General features: G+C 52.7%; 1 protein-coding gene across 3 annotated transcripts in view; it reads left to right on the top strand.

Moving 5' to 3' along the window:
- The first annotated feature begins 6,746 nt into the window (after positions 1 to 6,746).
- Positions 6,747 to 16,776, top strand: part of ABAT (4-aminobutyrate aminotransferase) — an 84,170-nt gene continuing 74,140 nt past the window's right edge. For 2 of the 3 annotated variants that reach the window (XM_081299597.1, XM_081299601.1), the window contains exon 1: positions 6,747 to 6,884. The gene's annotated coding sequence lies outside the window, so the exon portion shown is untranslated. Of the gene's footprint in view, positions 6,885 to 8,385; positions 8,441 to 16,776 lie in introns of all 3 variants that reach the window. The other variant, XM_081299598.1, reaches the window with a different exon arrangement.

Genomic DNA, 16,776 nt, shown 5'->3' with positions numbered 1-16,776 from the left:
TTCGCCCCGCCAAGCTCACACTCGGACATCAGCCTGCAGGTGGGCAAGGTCATCCAACACGAGCCTGTTTTATAGTCAAGTGTCGGACACTCAGCTGCAGGTGAACAGCAGATGGTGACTTGGGTGCGCACCACTGACGCCCACAGCCAAGGGCACACCAGGCCTGGAGAACGTGGCATGGAACTCAGGTTAATTGGCCGCATGACAGGGCTGCCCCCGCGACGGGTCATCAGTTCCTGGCTGGGTGCTGTGGCTCTCTGCTGCTGCCCGGCACCTCAAGGGTATTGTACCATGTGAGCCCCACCCCCCAAAGGTCAGAATTCAAAGGTCAGTGCCTGCTGAATGCCTACGGGCTTTGATTCCATCATCAAATGAGAGTCTGTGAGTTGAGTCAACGTGAGTCGGGGACATCTGTGTCGACAAGAATCAGGGGGAATACGCAGGGCACCTGTGGCCACAGGAGGAAGGGGTCCAAGCTGTGACCTCCGCCCAGGTCTTAGAACTCTGAACTCAGTGTCATTGCAGCCTCAGCCTCAGCGCCACCGGCAGTTAGAGTGGGGTCCCCTTCAGGGCTGTCCTTCCGTTTTCTGCCCCTGGTGACAAGTTAGGAAGAGGGGATGACCCGGTGGCCCTGTCATTCCACGTGCCCTGAGCTGGGGCGAGGGGAAGGGACTGTGCAGTTGTGTCTCTGTCCAGCTGGCAGCTCCAAAGGTCCTGGGGCTCATGGTGACCGTGGAGGAAAGCTGTCACGGTCCCGTCAGAAGCCATGCAGCTTCCGCAGGGCATGGCTCAGTCCCCAGGCTGTTCCTTGTGATGGGGTCCAGGCAGCCCAGGGCTAGAGAAGCCTCCTCTTAGCCTCCTTCAGGCCTCGGAGAAAACGAGGAGCCCCGACCATCACGACGTCACGACGTCACGACATCACGGCATCACGACATCACAACGGATGGCCCTCCCATCCCAGGCACGACCCCTTCCTTTCCTTCCAAGAGCTGTCAGAAACCAGCCTCTGAGCTTCCCGCTCGCCTCTTCCTAGACCGTCTTCAGCCTCTGAATGGGACCCCCTGGCAGGACCCCGAGTCCCTGATGCCCACAGCAGCTCAGCCCCCCGCACCCAGTAGGTGCTGGGTGCACCTTGGCTGACGAGATGAACGAATGGGAGATTACTATGCGAGTGAGTGCGTGCGCTGTGGTCCTCCCCCTCCACCAAGCGGGGAAGCAGGCAGAACCAGCAGAAGCATCAGCTGCCAGTGCAGGGATGTCCACCAGGGGCCAGGAGTGGACGGCTCTCCTTTGCCTAGTGACCACTGGAACAGGTCTTTCTTTTCTGGTTTTGTTTGTTTGTTTGTTTTTTATGGTATTAAAGCACAACACAAATTTAACATTTTATGCACTTAAAAGTGTACAATTGAGTGTCATTGGTGCATTCACAATGTTGTACAACCTTTGCCACCACCTAAGTCCAGGACTTTTTCACCACCCCAACAGACCCATAAGCATTAAGCTGGCATTCCCATTACCCACCAACCCTATCCTCTGGCAACTGCTAATCTGCTTTCTGTTTCTGTGGATTTTCCTGTTTGGGGTGTTTCATATAAATGGAGACTTTGTTTTCAAGATTCTTCCATGTTGCATTCCTTTTCATGGCTGCATAATATTCTGTGGTAGGGGTAGACCATGATCTACGTATCTACTCATCAGCTGGATATTGGGTCATCTCCACCTTGAGACAGTTACGTAGAGTGCTGCTGTGAACATCAAGTACAAGTTTTCATTGGAACACCTGGTTTCACTCCTTTGGGGTAAGTGCCTAGGAATGGGATTGTGGATGATGGTGTAATCCTACGTTTAACTTACTGAGGAACTGTCACACTGTGTTTGACAATAGTGGCACTATTTGTATCCCTCCACTCCATTCTCAGCAATGTGTGGAAATTCCAGCATCTCCACATCCTCACCATTTTTTTTAAAACTTTTTATTTGTTCTTTTTGGTCATATATGACAGCAGAATGTATTTGGACATATCATACATTCATGGAGGAAATTCCTGTTCTTTTGATTGTCCATGGTGTGGGGTTACAATGGTCGTGTATTCACAGATGATCATAGGAAAGTTACGTCCCACTCATTCCACTGTTTTCCCATTCCCATCTCCCTCCCTTTCCCCACTCCCCCATGTTCAGTCTGGTGAGCCTCTGCCGCAGTCTGGCTGGGCACAAATCACGAGCCACTCAAGCAGGAACAAACTTTATTTCCGAACTCCCACAGCATTCCACGCACACTCCCCTGGAACTCTCCCGAACGCCACCCACGCGGCTCCTCCAGGAACTCCCTCCACGGAAACTTCACCAACCAACACGAACTCTCCAGGAATCCCCACGAGAGCTCAACCGGAACTCAACGGGAACTCCTCGAGAACTCAAAAGTACTGGCAAAATGCTAGGCACCATCCCAACTCGGCTGTGGCTCTCAACAAGCCTCCCCTACCCCTACCCCCCATTGTGAGTCAGCATCCGTATATCAGAACATTTGGCCTTTGTTTTGGGGGATTGGCTTATTTCACTTAGCAAGGTATTCTCCAACTCCCCCCATCTACAGGTAAATGCCATAATTTCATTCTTCCTTCTGGCTGAGTAATATTCCATTGTATATATATACACCACACTTTCTGTATCCATTCATCTGCTGAAGACCACCTAGGTTGGTTCCACAGTTTAGCTGTTGTGAATGACCTGCTATAAACATTGATGTGGCTGTGTCACTGTACTATGCTGTTTTTAAGTCCTCTGGGTATAAACCGAGGAGTGGGAGAGATGGGTCAAATGCACCTGGGATTTTCTGCTTTTTGACTCTGGCCATCCTAGTGACTATGAAGGGGCAACTCATTGCAGTCTTGATTTGCATTTCTCTGGTGATTAGTGATGTTTTCACGTGTTCGTCGCCCTTTGTGTATCTCTGGAGAAACGTCTGTTCGGATCCTTTCCCCACTTTAGAATGGGATCGTCTTTTTGCTCTGAAGCTGTAAGCGCATCTGTGTTCTAGACTCTTAACAGGGATGGTTTGCAAGAACTTTCTCCCTTTCTGTGTGTCACCTTTTCCCTCTCTTCATAGCGCCCCTTGATGCACACATTTTTAATTTTGATGAATTCTAATTTGTCCATACTTTCTCCTGATGCTTGTGTTCTTGGTGTCATATTTAAGAAACCAAATCCAAAGTCATGAAGATTCACCCTAATGTTTTCTTCTAAGAATTTTATACTTTTAGGTCTTATATTTAGGTCTTTGACCCATTGCAAGTTGATTTCTGTGTATGGTGTGAGGTAAGGGTCTGACTTCATTCCTCTACACGTGGAAATCATGGTGGGTCCGTTGATTGGCCAGTTAGAGGTAAGAACACAAGCCTGAGAGGCAGCACACGTCTTGTCCAATGGCCACGAGAGCTGAGAGGTGGGACTGGAATTCAATATCAGATTTGACTCCCAAGCTGGTCCCCTTTCCATCCCCCCGCCCCCAGGCCCAGGAAATCAGATGGACATGCTAATGTGGCTCTGGACAACTTCTTCCTCCTCTCTGATCCTTGGTTTTCTTTCCTGTACGGGAGCTGCTGGTCTCTAAGGGTCATTCCTGTTCAGACGGCTGGCTTCCCTTGAGCCTCACCGCCCACCGCCTTTGTCTGACGTCCCCTCTGAGGTGTGCAGTGGGAGCCCTCCAGAAGGAGCTTCATCCCCGACTGTGAGTGAGGTCTCACCGCCCCCCCTTGGCCTCCTCTGGAAAACACTCCCAGCCCCCCTGGAAGTTAAAGCCACTGTTCTGGAGAAATGCAAGCTGGCTGGTGTGCAAGGGCTTCCCCGCCTGCTGACAGTTTTCTTCACAGTGTCACAGGGAAGCTATTAGAGACTCAGCTTGCAAAGCACCTGCTGCAAAGATCCCTCTCCCGGGCCTCTTTACCCAGAAACAGCAGCTCCCTCCCGGCCCCCACTGGAAGTCCTGAACCAGGCCTGACCCACAGTGGCGCTCAGGACACGGTTGGGTGGGAGAATGACCAGAGGAGACAGCTGCACGCTCCTTTGATGGCCGTAGCTCAGGAGGAGGCAGACTTCCAAAGGGGCCTATGGCAGCTGCTCTGCTCTGCCGTTGCAGTGCCTTGGCCGATGCAGAAATGAATCCGACCGCTGTGTTCCAATAAAACTTTATTTATATGCACACTTATTGTATTTCCAATAAATTTCATTCATTTCAAAGAATTTAGGTCTTTGATTGTTTTTTTTTCCAACCATTTTAAATGTAAAAAAAAAAACATTCTTAGCTCATGGTTCACACAGAAACAAATGTGTCAGGCTGCCTTTGCTATTGTTTGTATGAGTTAATAGTTTGCCAAACTTAGGCTTAATTTTTTTTTTCTTAGTACAGGAATAATAGATATTCATTACAGAGCAATTAGAGATCATTTATAAATTGTAGGCGAGGGATGTGGTTCAGTGGAAGAACAATGGCCTGACATATATGGGGCCCTGGGTTCAATCCCCAGCACTGAAAACAAAAATCACTCAAAAGAAATCTGTAAATTGCAAATTAATTAATTAAAATAAAATTAGAATCACTCCTAATTTGAACACAGAGATCACTACTTCCAATGGGTACGTAGGTTCTCACTAGTCTAACCCTGTTCCTTACCTGTTCCTTACCTAGCCACTTCATATGTGACCATTAAAATCAGAAACAATTAAGGATTTAGTTTCTAGGTCCACTATTCATTTCAAGCACTCAGTGCCTACGTGTGACGGTGGCTCCCAGGTTGGATATCCCAGAACAGAACATTTCTACCATCCTAGAAGGTTCTACTAGACAGCGCTGATCTGTTTATATCAACTTAGGTAGATTTAATAAAAAATAGGACAATACCAAATGCACTGCTTTTCTGAGTACCTGTGTTCACCTGCTATGTTAGAGTGACATTCTGGACTACTCATGTCTCAGCGCCTGTGTGTAGTGTTCGATTTCATGCAACGGATTTCCCCTCTGGGTTCCCGCTGCACATTTGTTTCCAGTTTGGGATTCTAATAGACACAAGGGCACAAAAGCACTTTATCCTCAAACCTTTGCACCCTTCATTGTTTTGAGGTAAATCAACAAGGTTTGGCAGCCAGGTCAAAGGGTAAGCCCATGTTTAGGAGTTTTTTAAAAATAGGAACGCCCAGTTTCTCTCCAGAAAGACAGTGATCATACATACTGCCATCAATAATCTATGAAACTGCAATTTCTTGAAACCTCCACAAACAATAGCAATTATAGTAACAAGGCAATTTTTGTAGATGAAAAAGTTCCATCTCTTTGTTTTAACTTGACTCTCCTTGACAAAGCGTTTTCTCCCGTGTTTGCCGACCATTTGATTTCTTTGGGCAGGTCTTTGGCCAGTAAAGGGAGGCCTCTGTGTGGCTTAGGTTTTAAGGAAAACTTGCTAGATTTCAATACCTGCCCCCTTCTTCAAGTCCTTTAAGTTCTTCAAGCAAGGTGACAGGATTAACATGCCAGAGAGATGAGCAAAGCCCTCTCTCTTTCAACAGACCGAGGGTCCATGAAGTTTTCTGTCCTTTTGAATTATCCTTATTTATTATTTCTTTGGGGTTCCTACAATCATGGGTCACCCTAGGAGGTGGTTGTTTGGTGGTTTGTGAATTTATCTAGAAGTTGACTTAACTTGAATTCATCTTAACTCCTTTATTCCTAGGATACAACCCTTCTTGTCTAATCAGATATAAAGCCACCTAGATTCCTGGACAGCAAGAAGGATCTGCCAGACCCCAGCCAACCAGAGAAACAGTCACTTGCCGTAAGGTGGAGTGGCAAGAGCCGAGCTGTATTCTTCCTTGGCCCTTGAAGGTCTGGCATCTCCATTCAGCCATTCATTATGAGCACTTGACTGTAGGTTGTGCTGATGGGCAATTTTTGTGTCTTTGATTTTACCACTGAATGACTGTGACCTTTAGAACGTTAGGGGGTTATCGGTCATCCCCACGGTAGTATTACCTAGTTTTCACGCGCAATTTTAATTGTATGAAAGCATCTTCAAGACACCTGGGTCTCTTTTACACCCATAAAGGAGGTGCAATCATACCGTCCATTGAGGATCAGGGCAGCGAAGTGACCTGCCCTGGATCTTGCAGGAGGAACGGTGGTCTGACTCCTAGTCCAGGGCTCTCGTGTTGCCCTGCCTTGCACAAACTACTGGTCTTCCTGATCCGATGGCCAGACGGTGGAGAGCGCATCTGGGAGGCCCGGGAGAGCGCCGCAGCCGTGATCCTGGGGAGGCCCGAAGCTCCCCCCACCCCATTTCATATGGCACCTTCTGACTGGGACTCCAGGACACTCGACACCAGATTCGAGGCACGAAGTGGGGCTGGGGCAACTAAACTCGGCCACCGCGGGAAGGTCTAAAGCAGGAGGGCGAGGGGTGGTAATTAAGATCCAGTTAAATCAACCTCCAGAGCCGCCCCCTCCCTTAAACCAACCTCAGATCCCCTCCCCATCCAACTTGATGGCCGTCTCTTCTCCAGTCCCAGTCCCACTCCCGGCCCTCGCGCTCCCTCCTCCGGGACCCCTGGTGCCTCCCGCCGGAGCCCCAGCCTCCTCCACCCGCGGAGGCCGGACTCTGCCCCCGCCCCGCCTTCCTCCTCCCCCCCGGGGGCGGTGGCCCGTGGCGGGCGCGCCCATTGGCTGCGGCGCGAGCGAGGGCCAGGGCCGGCAGCGCTGATTGGCCGCGGCGGCTCGGCGGAGCCTGGGAGCCGGGCGAGTTGCTGGGGGAAGCCGAGCAGACACTAGGCGCAGCCGGAGCGCACATCGTGGACCCGTAAGTCGGAGCCCAGCGGATTCGAGCCCGGGCCTGGAGGTAAGGACCAGGCGCCTGGTCGCGGGGGGCGGGCTCTTGCGAGGAGAGCCGAGATGGGGTACTTCTGCTCTGCGCCCAGACTGCAAAAACGGAGCATCTTCTCCCAGAAACGGGCCCTCCATCCTCCCAGGACGCGGAGAAAGAAAGGGTCTCTCACCCTCCACTGAGCAAAATAGCTCCGTTTTCCTTTCCTTCCAAAATAGCTCCGTTTTCCCTCCTCATGGCCCAGCTCTGAAATAGGATTGCCCTCCCTGATTTACCCTTTGGAATAGAAGGTTAACCCTACAAAGTGGGATCCAGGAACCTCCTGGGTATCAGAGCCCTCTTTGGAGATGACGCCCCTTCCCTATCCCAAATAAACTAAGTTTGAATCTCTTCCTTCTCCTCTCATCCCCTTCACAATGATGAGCGTCTTCTTAGCTCGTAGGTAACAGTGTCCTCTCCCTCCCCCACCCGTGGAAAATATGGAGGTCCTGGGAGATAAGCCCCTCAATAGACAAGGACATCCTGGGACAGAGACTCTGCAAGTCACCTTCCAACCCCATACGCATCTCCCTGCATCCCCACCTCAGAAACCAGACTCTGGAGACCAGACTGGAAATGGATGATTCCCTGCCCTTCCCCACCCCTGAGAGGGGAAGCTGCCCCCTCCACTCCACTAAGGCACCTGGGGCTGTCCCCCTTCCCCCTGGAATGGGGATGTTTGAGGAGAGCCTTTCACACCCAGGAACAAGGCCGAGGTCTGGCCACAATCCCTGAATTCTCCACCTCTTCCTAACCCTTTCACCCAAATCCCACCCTAAGACCCCACACCCACCCTCCCACCTCTCTCAAGCTCTTCCTTCCGGACCTCACTGCCCCACTGATAATCCCACCCCAGTTCCCGCACTCATGGGGCGGGAGAAGACCTGAAGCCCTGGGCACTGTGACCCTAGGCCTGGAGACCCTTCTAACAATGGAGATGGCCTCAGGCAGCTGGGCCAGAGAGGACCCCCTGCCCCCCACCTCTACCAACACATACACACCTCCTCTGAGGCTGTCCTTCCCCCTCCGAGAGAAGGGGTGTCAGGGCAGAGAGGGGCTGCTGGCCCTCTTCCAAGAAACCCCCACTTGCTCCCTGGGTCTGCCCCTCAGATCTCCTGTGGGCATTGCCTAGCGGAATTCCCTGGGCACTCGGCCAAGAGAGATGGATGCTGCTGGGCCCATACATTTGGCTAGGGACAAAATTGGCTTTGCTATTTTGGTGAGGCTGGACTAAGGCAGGATTCTGTGACCTAAGGGGGGCTTGGGGACAGCTCTCGGGTAGACCAGGTTGGTTGGGCAAGGGAGGGAAAGCAAATGAGTTTTGCCTTATTCTTTGGAGCTGGCACCACAACATGAAGTATTGAGAATGTGCTTCCTGGAGGCCAAAGAGCGGCCCCAGGGAGAGGCAAACAGCCAGTCTAGCATCCTAAGACCTAAAAGGGATTCTGATTAAGGACTCCGACCCTTCCCCTGACAGTTGGACAAACTGAGGCACAAAGACAGGAAGAGACTTGTTCAAGGTCACCCAGCCAGTAAGTGACAGCCAGCCACCGCTCCTACAGGGCCACAGGGTCCCCATGCTAGCTGCAGTCCTCACCTTTTCAAGTGGGACTGTGTCCCCACTTGTCAGAGGAAGCACCCAGGATCTGTAAAAGTCATGCAGCTAGGAACGGGCAGAACTGGAACTCAGAGCCACCCGCAGCCAGCACCTGGAGGAGCCCCTCGTGGGTGTCTGCATCCAGTGCTCACCCGTCTGAAGGTCTCATTGAGCCCTCTGTGGAATCCAGGCTTGCCAGGCTCCAAACTGGCCCAGAAGAGCAGAGCGCATCGGTGGCAATGTGCTGGGGAGGGCGCCACTGCAGGGGCACCAAGGGGGAAACTGTCTGCAGATCTCTCAGACCACCCAGCCAGGTAGCAGCAACCTGGTTCCTACCGATGGGAGAGTCAGGGGTAGCAGCTCTCCTCATCCCTACCTCTGCCCAGCTCCCAAGGGAAAGGGTTGTGGTCATGCTTCAACTAAGAGCTGAGAACCAAGTTCAAGGTGAAAGTCCAGAGATGAGGATATAGGTCCTTGGATCTCCAATCTGCCCCATGGTGTGTGGTCCTGGGAAAATCTTTCACCTCTCTGTTATCATCCTCAGGGTTAAATGAGTTAATAGCTCACAGCTAATGGGGAGAAGCCATGATGACGATTTCAAGTGCAAAGTCATAAACCTTTAAAGCCAGTGGGTGGGGGCAGCTCCGCTTCCAGAACTCAGGACTTTGCTGTAGATAATCTTGCCAGTGGACACAGCAGTCTCTTCCCTGAGAGGCAGTGCAGGGTGTGGGCTTGACCTGGACTCCAAAGTCAGATAAAGCTGAGAGGAACCCCGCAGCTGCTCCCTGGGGCGCCTGGAGCAAGCCCTTCCCTTCTCTGAGCCCCAGCTCTGCAGCTCTGAAAGAGGTCTGTTGTAGGTGGTCATCTGATAAGAGGGGGGTCTACATCAGGAGTCTCATCCTCCCAGGCTGACATTTGGGGTGAGCTCTTCCCTGCTGTGCATGGTGGGATGCTGGTCGTCCTCCTGGCCCTCTACAGGCGAGATGTCCACAACACCACCTCTGTTGATAGAAAGTGTCTCCATGCGTGATTGGATGTCCCCTCCTCACCAGGGAGAACCACTGGTCTGATGGGTGGGTGGAACACAGCCTGGAAGACCGCTTCCCTTCTTTGCAGAAGCTCCTGGCTCTGGTTTCTGCTTGACCGGGGGTTGGGGGGGGTGGGCAGTTGTCCAGCTGCTGCGCCTCCCAGTTTGATGACAATTTTAGCCCATCACATTTAAATAGCACTTACTGGTTTCCAGACACCTTTAGGTCTGCTACACTAGATTTGCGATTTTACAGACCAGGAAACCAAGGCTTTTAACTGAGGTTTAAAGACTTGCCTGAGGGTGTCTGGCCTCTCTGCTGGAGGGTGAGAAACTGCCCAGGCCAAAGGAGCTTCAGAAACATGAGTGCTCGGTGCCTTCCTGGGGAGATAATTGGCAGACTCTCCCACAACCTGAACCTCCTGCAGGTCCTTGGCCCAGCAGCCCTGCTTCAAGGAATCTGCTGTGGGATGCTCACAAAGATGACCTGGGAGTGTCCAGTGCCGCGCTTGTCACACCACTCTGGGAAGGGTTCATGTTCGGTGCATCCACATGGGAAATGGACAGTGTTTCTAGAAGAATGAGGTAGATCGATGTTGCTGACACAATTTAGTGAAAACAATAAAGTCACGGGATCGATACCTACAGGATGATCTGTGTAGATTGGAAAAGAAAAGATAATTTGTAAGTACACATGAAAATGGATGGGTAGGGAAGTGGGGGGCAAAGAAGAGACACATATATTTATGTGAATGCGTTTTTGAGGGAAGAATAAAGAAAGGAACACCCTGGCCAGCTGTCCCTGCCCCGGCCAGCTGTCCCTGCCCCAGCCAGCAAAGTACAGCCCAAAGGGGTCTCAGGGACTTGCTGGCACCAGAAGTTGTCAGCGGTTCTCAGAAACTGGGGCCTCTGAGCCTCCTGAGAGGTTGGGGCTGGAGACACAGGACCTGAGGCCCCAGGAGGAGGAGCCTGCTCCCTTGCAGTGGGGACCTCCTTCCCGCCCTGTGGAGGTGCAGCTGCTGTGAGACTGGCCCGATTGCTCCCCAGGTGGGACAGCCTCAGCCCAGCCACTCTCAGGACCTGTCTCCCTGGGTGATTGTGAGGATCAAATGGAACCTTGTGTTCAGGCCCCTGGTACACAGCCGGCACTTAATTAACGTGAGCCCTGATCTCTTTGCATCTGTCCAGTGCCCCACTGCCCCTTGCCTGCCCTCTGTCAGGAGGCAGAGAACAAAAGCTTCCTAAGTGACGGTTGGGGAGCCTGAGGCCTCTGAGAAAGCTCGCTGGGTTGAATCAGTGTCCCCCCTCCCTCTTGTCCCCTATGCCTCCAGGGGGGAGCAGTTGGGGGCAGCAGGGCTGGGGTGGGTTCCCCGTCCCTCCTGTCTAGCTCTCCGTGCCTTCTCCAGATGCTCGCGCATGGCAGGAACCGGTGGGTGACAGGGTATGACCTCTAATCACACGTCCCCTCCATAAGACAACTTTCCAACGGCAAATTCCCCTTCAGAAGCTACCACAGCCCAGTCCTTCATAGGAGCGTATCCCTGACCCTCCCTGCCCCAGCCTCTGCCCACACCCAGCCTTCCGGGGCCCATCAGTGGGACCGGGTTTTCGTCCTTCTGTATACCGGGCAAGCAGAGATCACACCTGCTGCGGCCGTCCCTTGTCCCAGATGCACGGCACAGTTTCTGCCGTGTGACAGATAGTCAGGGAGCATTTATTGAATGCATTTTTTTTTTTTTTTGGTGGGAAAACTTGCAGAACATAAAATTGACCTCTTTTGTTTTTGTGGTACTGGGGATTAAACCCTGGGCCTCGCACATGCTAGGCAGGTGCTCTGCCACTCAGCTACCCACCCCCCAGCCTTTTTATTTTGTTTTGAGAGTCTCACTAAGATGCCCAGGTTGGCCTTGAATTTGCCATCCAGTGCCTCGGCCTCCTGGGTAGCTGGACATGCAGATGTGCACCGCCATGCCCACTAATAGGCCACTGTAACCATTTTAACGTACCCAGCCCAAGGACATGGAGCACCTTCACAAAATACTTTATCACCTCAAAACTGCATGTGCGGTCCCTACTCCCTAGTCCTCAACAACCACAGTGGCCTCCCACCTCTGTGGATGTGCCTGCGTATTTCACATAAATAGAGTCATGCAGTAAATACCCTTTGGTGTCATTTCTCCATGATTTTGCGTGTATCCGTTCTTGGTTCCTTTTGATGGCTGGGTAATATTCTGTTGTATGGAGAGAGCACAACTGGTTTATCCATCTGTCAGTTGATGCCCACTTGGGTTGGTTTCACGTCTTTGAGACTTCGAACCTGCATGCACGAGTTTTGATGGGAAGACCTGTTTGAGGTTCTGTGGAGAACAGGCCCAGGAGTAGAACTGATGAGTCACATGGTAACTCCTTCTGTTTGACCTTTTGAGGGACTCCCTGACCGAGGTCCTCCATAGCAACACACTCGCCCTCTCCAGCAGTGTGGGGAGCTCCCTGCTCTTCTGCGTTCTCACCAACGTTTGTTATTTTCTGCTTCATTATTATGGTAGCCTTTCCGGAGAGTGCGAAGTGGTTTTGACTTGCATTTCCCAAACAGCCAGTGATATCGATCACCTTCTAGGGACTTTGCTGCCTCTGGAGCCACCTTTGGGGAAGCATCCGCTCGAGCCCCTCGTGCTTGATGGGTTGCTCTTTCTGGTGGAGTTGTAACAGTTCTGTATACACACAAGTGTGCTTCGGTAGCTCCAGTTCCTTGTCCATCTAAACTCTACTCAGCTCCTGTGGGTCAAGGTCTGTTTTGTGACCGTGGGATACCCAGGTGACTCCAGCACTGTTTGTGCCCATGTCTGAAGCAGTTTCTCAGCCCCAACACTGTTGACTTCACGGAGGGGGGTGGGGGGGCGTCCTGTGCTTTATGGGGTGTTTGGAAGCATCCGTGGCCTCTGCTCACCAGATGTCACTAGTAACCTCCCCCCAGGTTGAGACAGCCAAAATGTCTTCAGACATTGCCAAACGTCCCTTGCGGGGCAAAATCATCCGTGATGAGAATCACTGTTAGAGACTGAAACAGGCGTGAATATTTACAACTGCAGTGAGAGCTCTTGTGCCAAACAGGTACGCACTGGGTATTCAGGACATATTGAACGTTGGATAGATGGGTAGATGGATGGATGGATGGATTGGTGGGTAGATAGATCAGTGGTGGGATGGATGGATGGGTGGGTGGGTGGCCGGGTGGATGGATGGATGAGTAGATGGGTAGACAGAGGGACAGACAACCCCATCATCAGTTGGATAGATGATATATGAGTGTGTGAATGGATACATGAACAAATCAATGCAACTTGTAAATTATGGTTTGTGCCTACAACTCTCCTGTTTTTCCAGCTACAATATTCTACCCTTTCTCTGTTCAGCATGGTGGTCCTTAACTTGCATCAGAACCCCTGGAGGGCTCACTAAAACTCAGATTGATGATCCGAGCCAGAATCGATGGTTCAGTAGAATCACCCACCTGGCAAAGGCTCTCAGCCCAGTATCCTTGTTCTTTGAGAACCACCAGCCTCCACCCTGCCAACCTGTGAGCTCTCAGAGGTCCTAATCCATGCAGGTGCTAATGTCTGTTGCCTTAACTTGGGCACATGCTGCAGATCTGCCCCTCAGCTGTGCTGACTTCCTCAAGGCTGAAGGCACTGTGCTTTGTTAACCATGACCAGCAACATTGTGTCATCCGGGAGCTGGAGGAAAAGGCAGAAGCTCCGGCCCCACCCAGGCCTGCAGAGCTGAATCAGCATTTAAAAACTATTCTTGGCATGTTTCCTGGGCACCCTGGAGTTTGAAACCTGCCCTTGGACATTCCCACAACTCTCACGCTCAGGGCTGGGACCGACCAGCCTTGCTGACGAGTCCGGTGGACAGCGTCTCTCCCAGTGTGGGCTGGAGCATCCCTAAGGCATACTGGCCACCGTGTCTTTACCCGACATGCTCTACCTCGTGGAATGCCTGAGCTGGCCTTGCTTTCTCCATGGAGAACGTCCCGGGGGCAGTGTCTTGCTCAAGGTCACACGATGACCATGAGGTCGAGGAGAGACTGCCATCCATTCCCTAAGGGGGAGTGAGAGAGAAGGGGTTGCCGTCCACAGCAGTGATGTGGGAAAATGTGGAGGGGGACTGCGAAGCCATTAGCTTTGTTCTCCAAAAGTGGGGAGATGGGAGGTGACCTCCAAGTGTATGAAAGACCAGGACCTAATGTGGCTTCTCTCATTTATTTGGCAAGTGTGCATGGGGTTCTTAGAGCCCAGATGCTGCTACCTGGAGTGGAGTATTGAACAGGAGAACAAGGCTCCTTCTCAGTGCCTTATCAGTGGGGCTAAAGTACACCTGAACTTTAGTCCTTAACGACCGTGTTCGTTTATTGCGAGGTTTCTGTGTGCTGTGTACATTCAGTACAAGGAGCAAGTGTGCGAGTGAGTGAGTGTGTGTGTGTGTGTGTGTGTGTGTGTGTGTGTGTGTTCTGGGGAGACAGAATGCCCAGAGCATCCTGGGCTCTCTGGGGTACAGAGGCCCTCAGACAATGGACCTGCCTTGTCCTGAGGGTCAAGGTACAAGGAGGGTACCTGTCCCTGGGATGCTGGGGAAGAAGCTGCAGGAGAAAAGTTAGAAAAGATGGACAGTCCTTCTGGGCAGAGAGCAGCACATGCACAGGCCTGAAGCATTCATGAACTGCGATAAGGAAACCTTCAGGGTAGAGTCACGACTCTCTTACACACAGGAAAGGAGCCCTGGGTATTGATTCTAAGCAGATGTTACAACCAGTTCAGAGGGAAAGCCAAATAAAGCTCAGATGTGTACAGAGTTTTTAAAAAAAGGTGGACATGCGTTGCAAATGGAGGCAGACTGGTCAGACAAGGAAAAATCTGCTTGGTCTAACATTTTCCTACAACTTACAAAGGGGTTTCAAAGGAACATGGTCTCCATCTCACGAGCAGAGCTAAAAATCAGAGAACCAAAGGGCTCGTGTGGCACGTAGACCGTGCATAATTTTCTGTTGGCACATGGCTTTATTCTCCTTATGAAACCAGTGTCCAGAGGACAGGGAGGCCTTCAGCAGGACACAGGATGGAGGGGAGGCTCCAGGAAGGGCCCAGTCGTGACCAGCCCAGTGCCCCACCGCCGTGGTCTGGACTTGGCTCAGAGACCCACGGGGAGCCGTGGCGGAGTTTTAAGCAAGGTGATGATGCTATTTTATTAGCACTTGAGAGAGATCCTTCTGGAAGCTGGGCAGACAGCGGACAAACACCTTCTCCCCCCGTTGGGCCCAGGTTCCATGAGGGAAGCCAGCCAATCCCAGAGGCAGGCTGCTGGCCATTCAGCAAAAGCTTTTAAGGCCTTACAGCTCCTTCGGGGCAAGGCTCCTGAACAGCAGCCAAAAGAGCAAAGCGCCAACTGGCAGGGCCGTCCCCGGGGGAAACCAGCCTGGCCCCCTCTCCCTGTCCAGAGCTGCAAATAGCTCCCTGCCAGCTTTGCAGGCTGAGCGTGTCCGGGGACAGGCTGGAAATGAGCACACCCAGGAACATTCGTGCAAATCACTGTCCGCTGCCGATTCGCATGCCTGGCACCCCGCCCTGCCTCGGTGCCACTGTCCTCCAGGGCGCCCAAGGCAGGGCCCAGGGAAGAGCTGCACAGAGCAGAGCATGGACGTTCTGACCTAGGGAGAGGTTCCAGGCCGGGTCAACGCTCAGTCGAGGAACGTTCAGAGGACTGGGCTGAGTTCCATCGAGATGACAGTGACCCGCCCACACTGGCTGCTGAGCGGGCAGGGAGGGTGTGCTCAGAGCCCGGCAGGTGCTTGCGCGTCTGCCTGCTCACAGCGACCTGATGAGGCGAGACGGTCAGATTTCAGAGATGGGAAAAGCAGCTCGAGGTGACCGGCTGCGTGGAGCGAGGGTAGCCAGGCTTGAAGACTCGGAGCCCAGGGAGGCCTCTGGTGTGCTGGTGCTGTCTGTGGCCCCCGCGTGCTTGCCCCCCGCCTCCGTGGAGCAGCAATGTCTTTTGCTTTGGTCACAGCAGGGCTGGGGGCGGGGGGACCCGCTGCCACAGCAAATTCAAAGGGAGAGTCCAAAATGCCGAATAGACGCAGCGATTATGGAGAAAGCAGTGGCCATGCTCCAAAGACCCGGAGACAGGGAGTGGGCTGCAAGGGCCTTTCAGAGTCAGGGACACTTGCTTCCTGTCCAGGGTTTGGCATTGAACGGTGGCTGTTGAAGGATGGGTAGGAAGCCATGCTCTGGTTTTTTGGGAGCCATTTTGGTCACTTTGGTTTCTCTCTTAAGAGGATTGGGTAGTGGGTCCCAGGAGAGAGGGAAAAAGGGACCCCGAGGTGGGGATAGACAATTGGAGGCAAAGTTTGCCGAGAGTGGTCAGCCATCCATCCACCCACCCACGGGGCAGGAGCTCTGGTCTTCGTCCCCCTGTTCTGGCCTTTTCTGAAGCTGGGCAGTGGCCGATGTTTAGGCTGAGTGCACCCTCCCCACGGCAGCCTACCATCAACCCATCTGTCCCTGTGCGGACACGGAGGCCCGCCGTGGCCCTGTAGGCCAAGGAAGAAGGGCTCTGTTGGAAACCAGCAATGCTGCCCGCTCCCCGAGAGCCCAGGGCCAGCGACTCCTCTCTGCAGACCTCCCTTTCCTCGTCTGTGGGATGGGTGGCAGACGACTCCCAGCCAGCGTCCCTGAGAGGCCCAAGGTAGCATCAGCAAGGCGGAAGAGTGGACCTGGTGACATTTGGCTCTTGGAAGCGGTATCCCAAGACGTCTCCAGTACTGCAGATTCATATCTGTGTCGGGGCGGGGTTGAGAGGGAGGTCCCCCCACCCCCAGAAGGGCCTGAAACTGTCGCGGTGCTGCATTACTCTCTGTTCCTTCTATGGGAACGAGCACGTTCCTGTCATCAGCCCACTGCAGCTGCGTGCGGCATGTCAGAGGTCACTGCATTTGCCCGGGTGGACTATGCACGTCCATCTCCAAGGACAGGCCAACGTAGAGGTCCTTGCCCTTTGCTACCTGGGGGTTGAGCACTTCCCCAGCACATTTAACGGGAGATTTGCTTAGCTCAGACCTTTGAAGGGTCCAGAGGTATTTCCTAGGTGATAATAGGTTGCGTCTGAATTTCACCAAGATAATCTTTAACCTAGGAGGTTGCAAATCCGAGCCTGCTCTTCTTCCAGGGCTGCAGGCTCTGTTCCTGCAA

This window comes from Spermophilus citellus, assembly GCF_964194105.1.
Source record: "Spermophilus citellus genome assembly, chromosome: 6".
Lineage (NCBI taxonomy): Eukaryota > Metazoa > Chordata > Mammalia > Rodentia > Sciuridae > Spermophilus > Spermophilus citellus.
The sequence above is the reverse complement of the archived record's forward strand: the minus strand, read 5'-3'. Positions and strand labels throughout refer to the sequence as shown.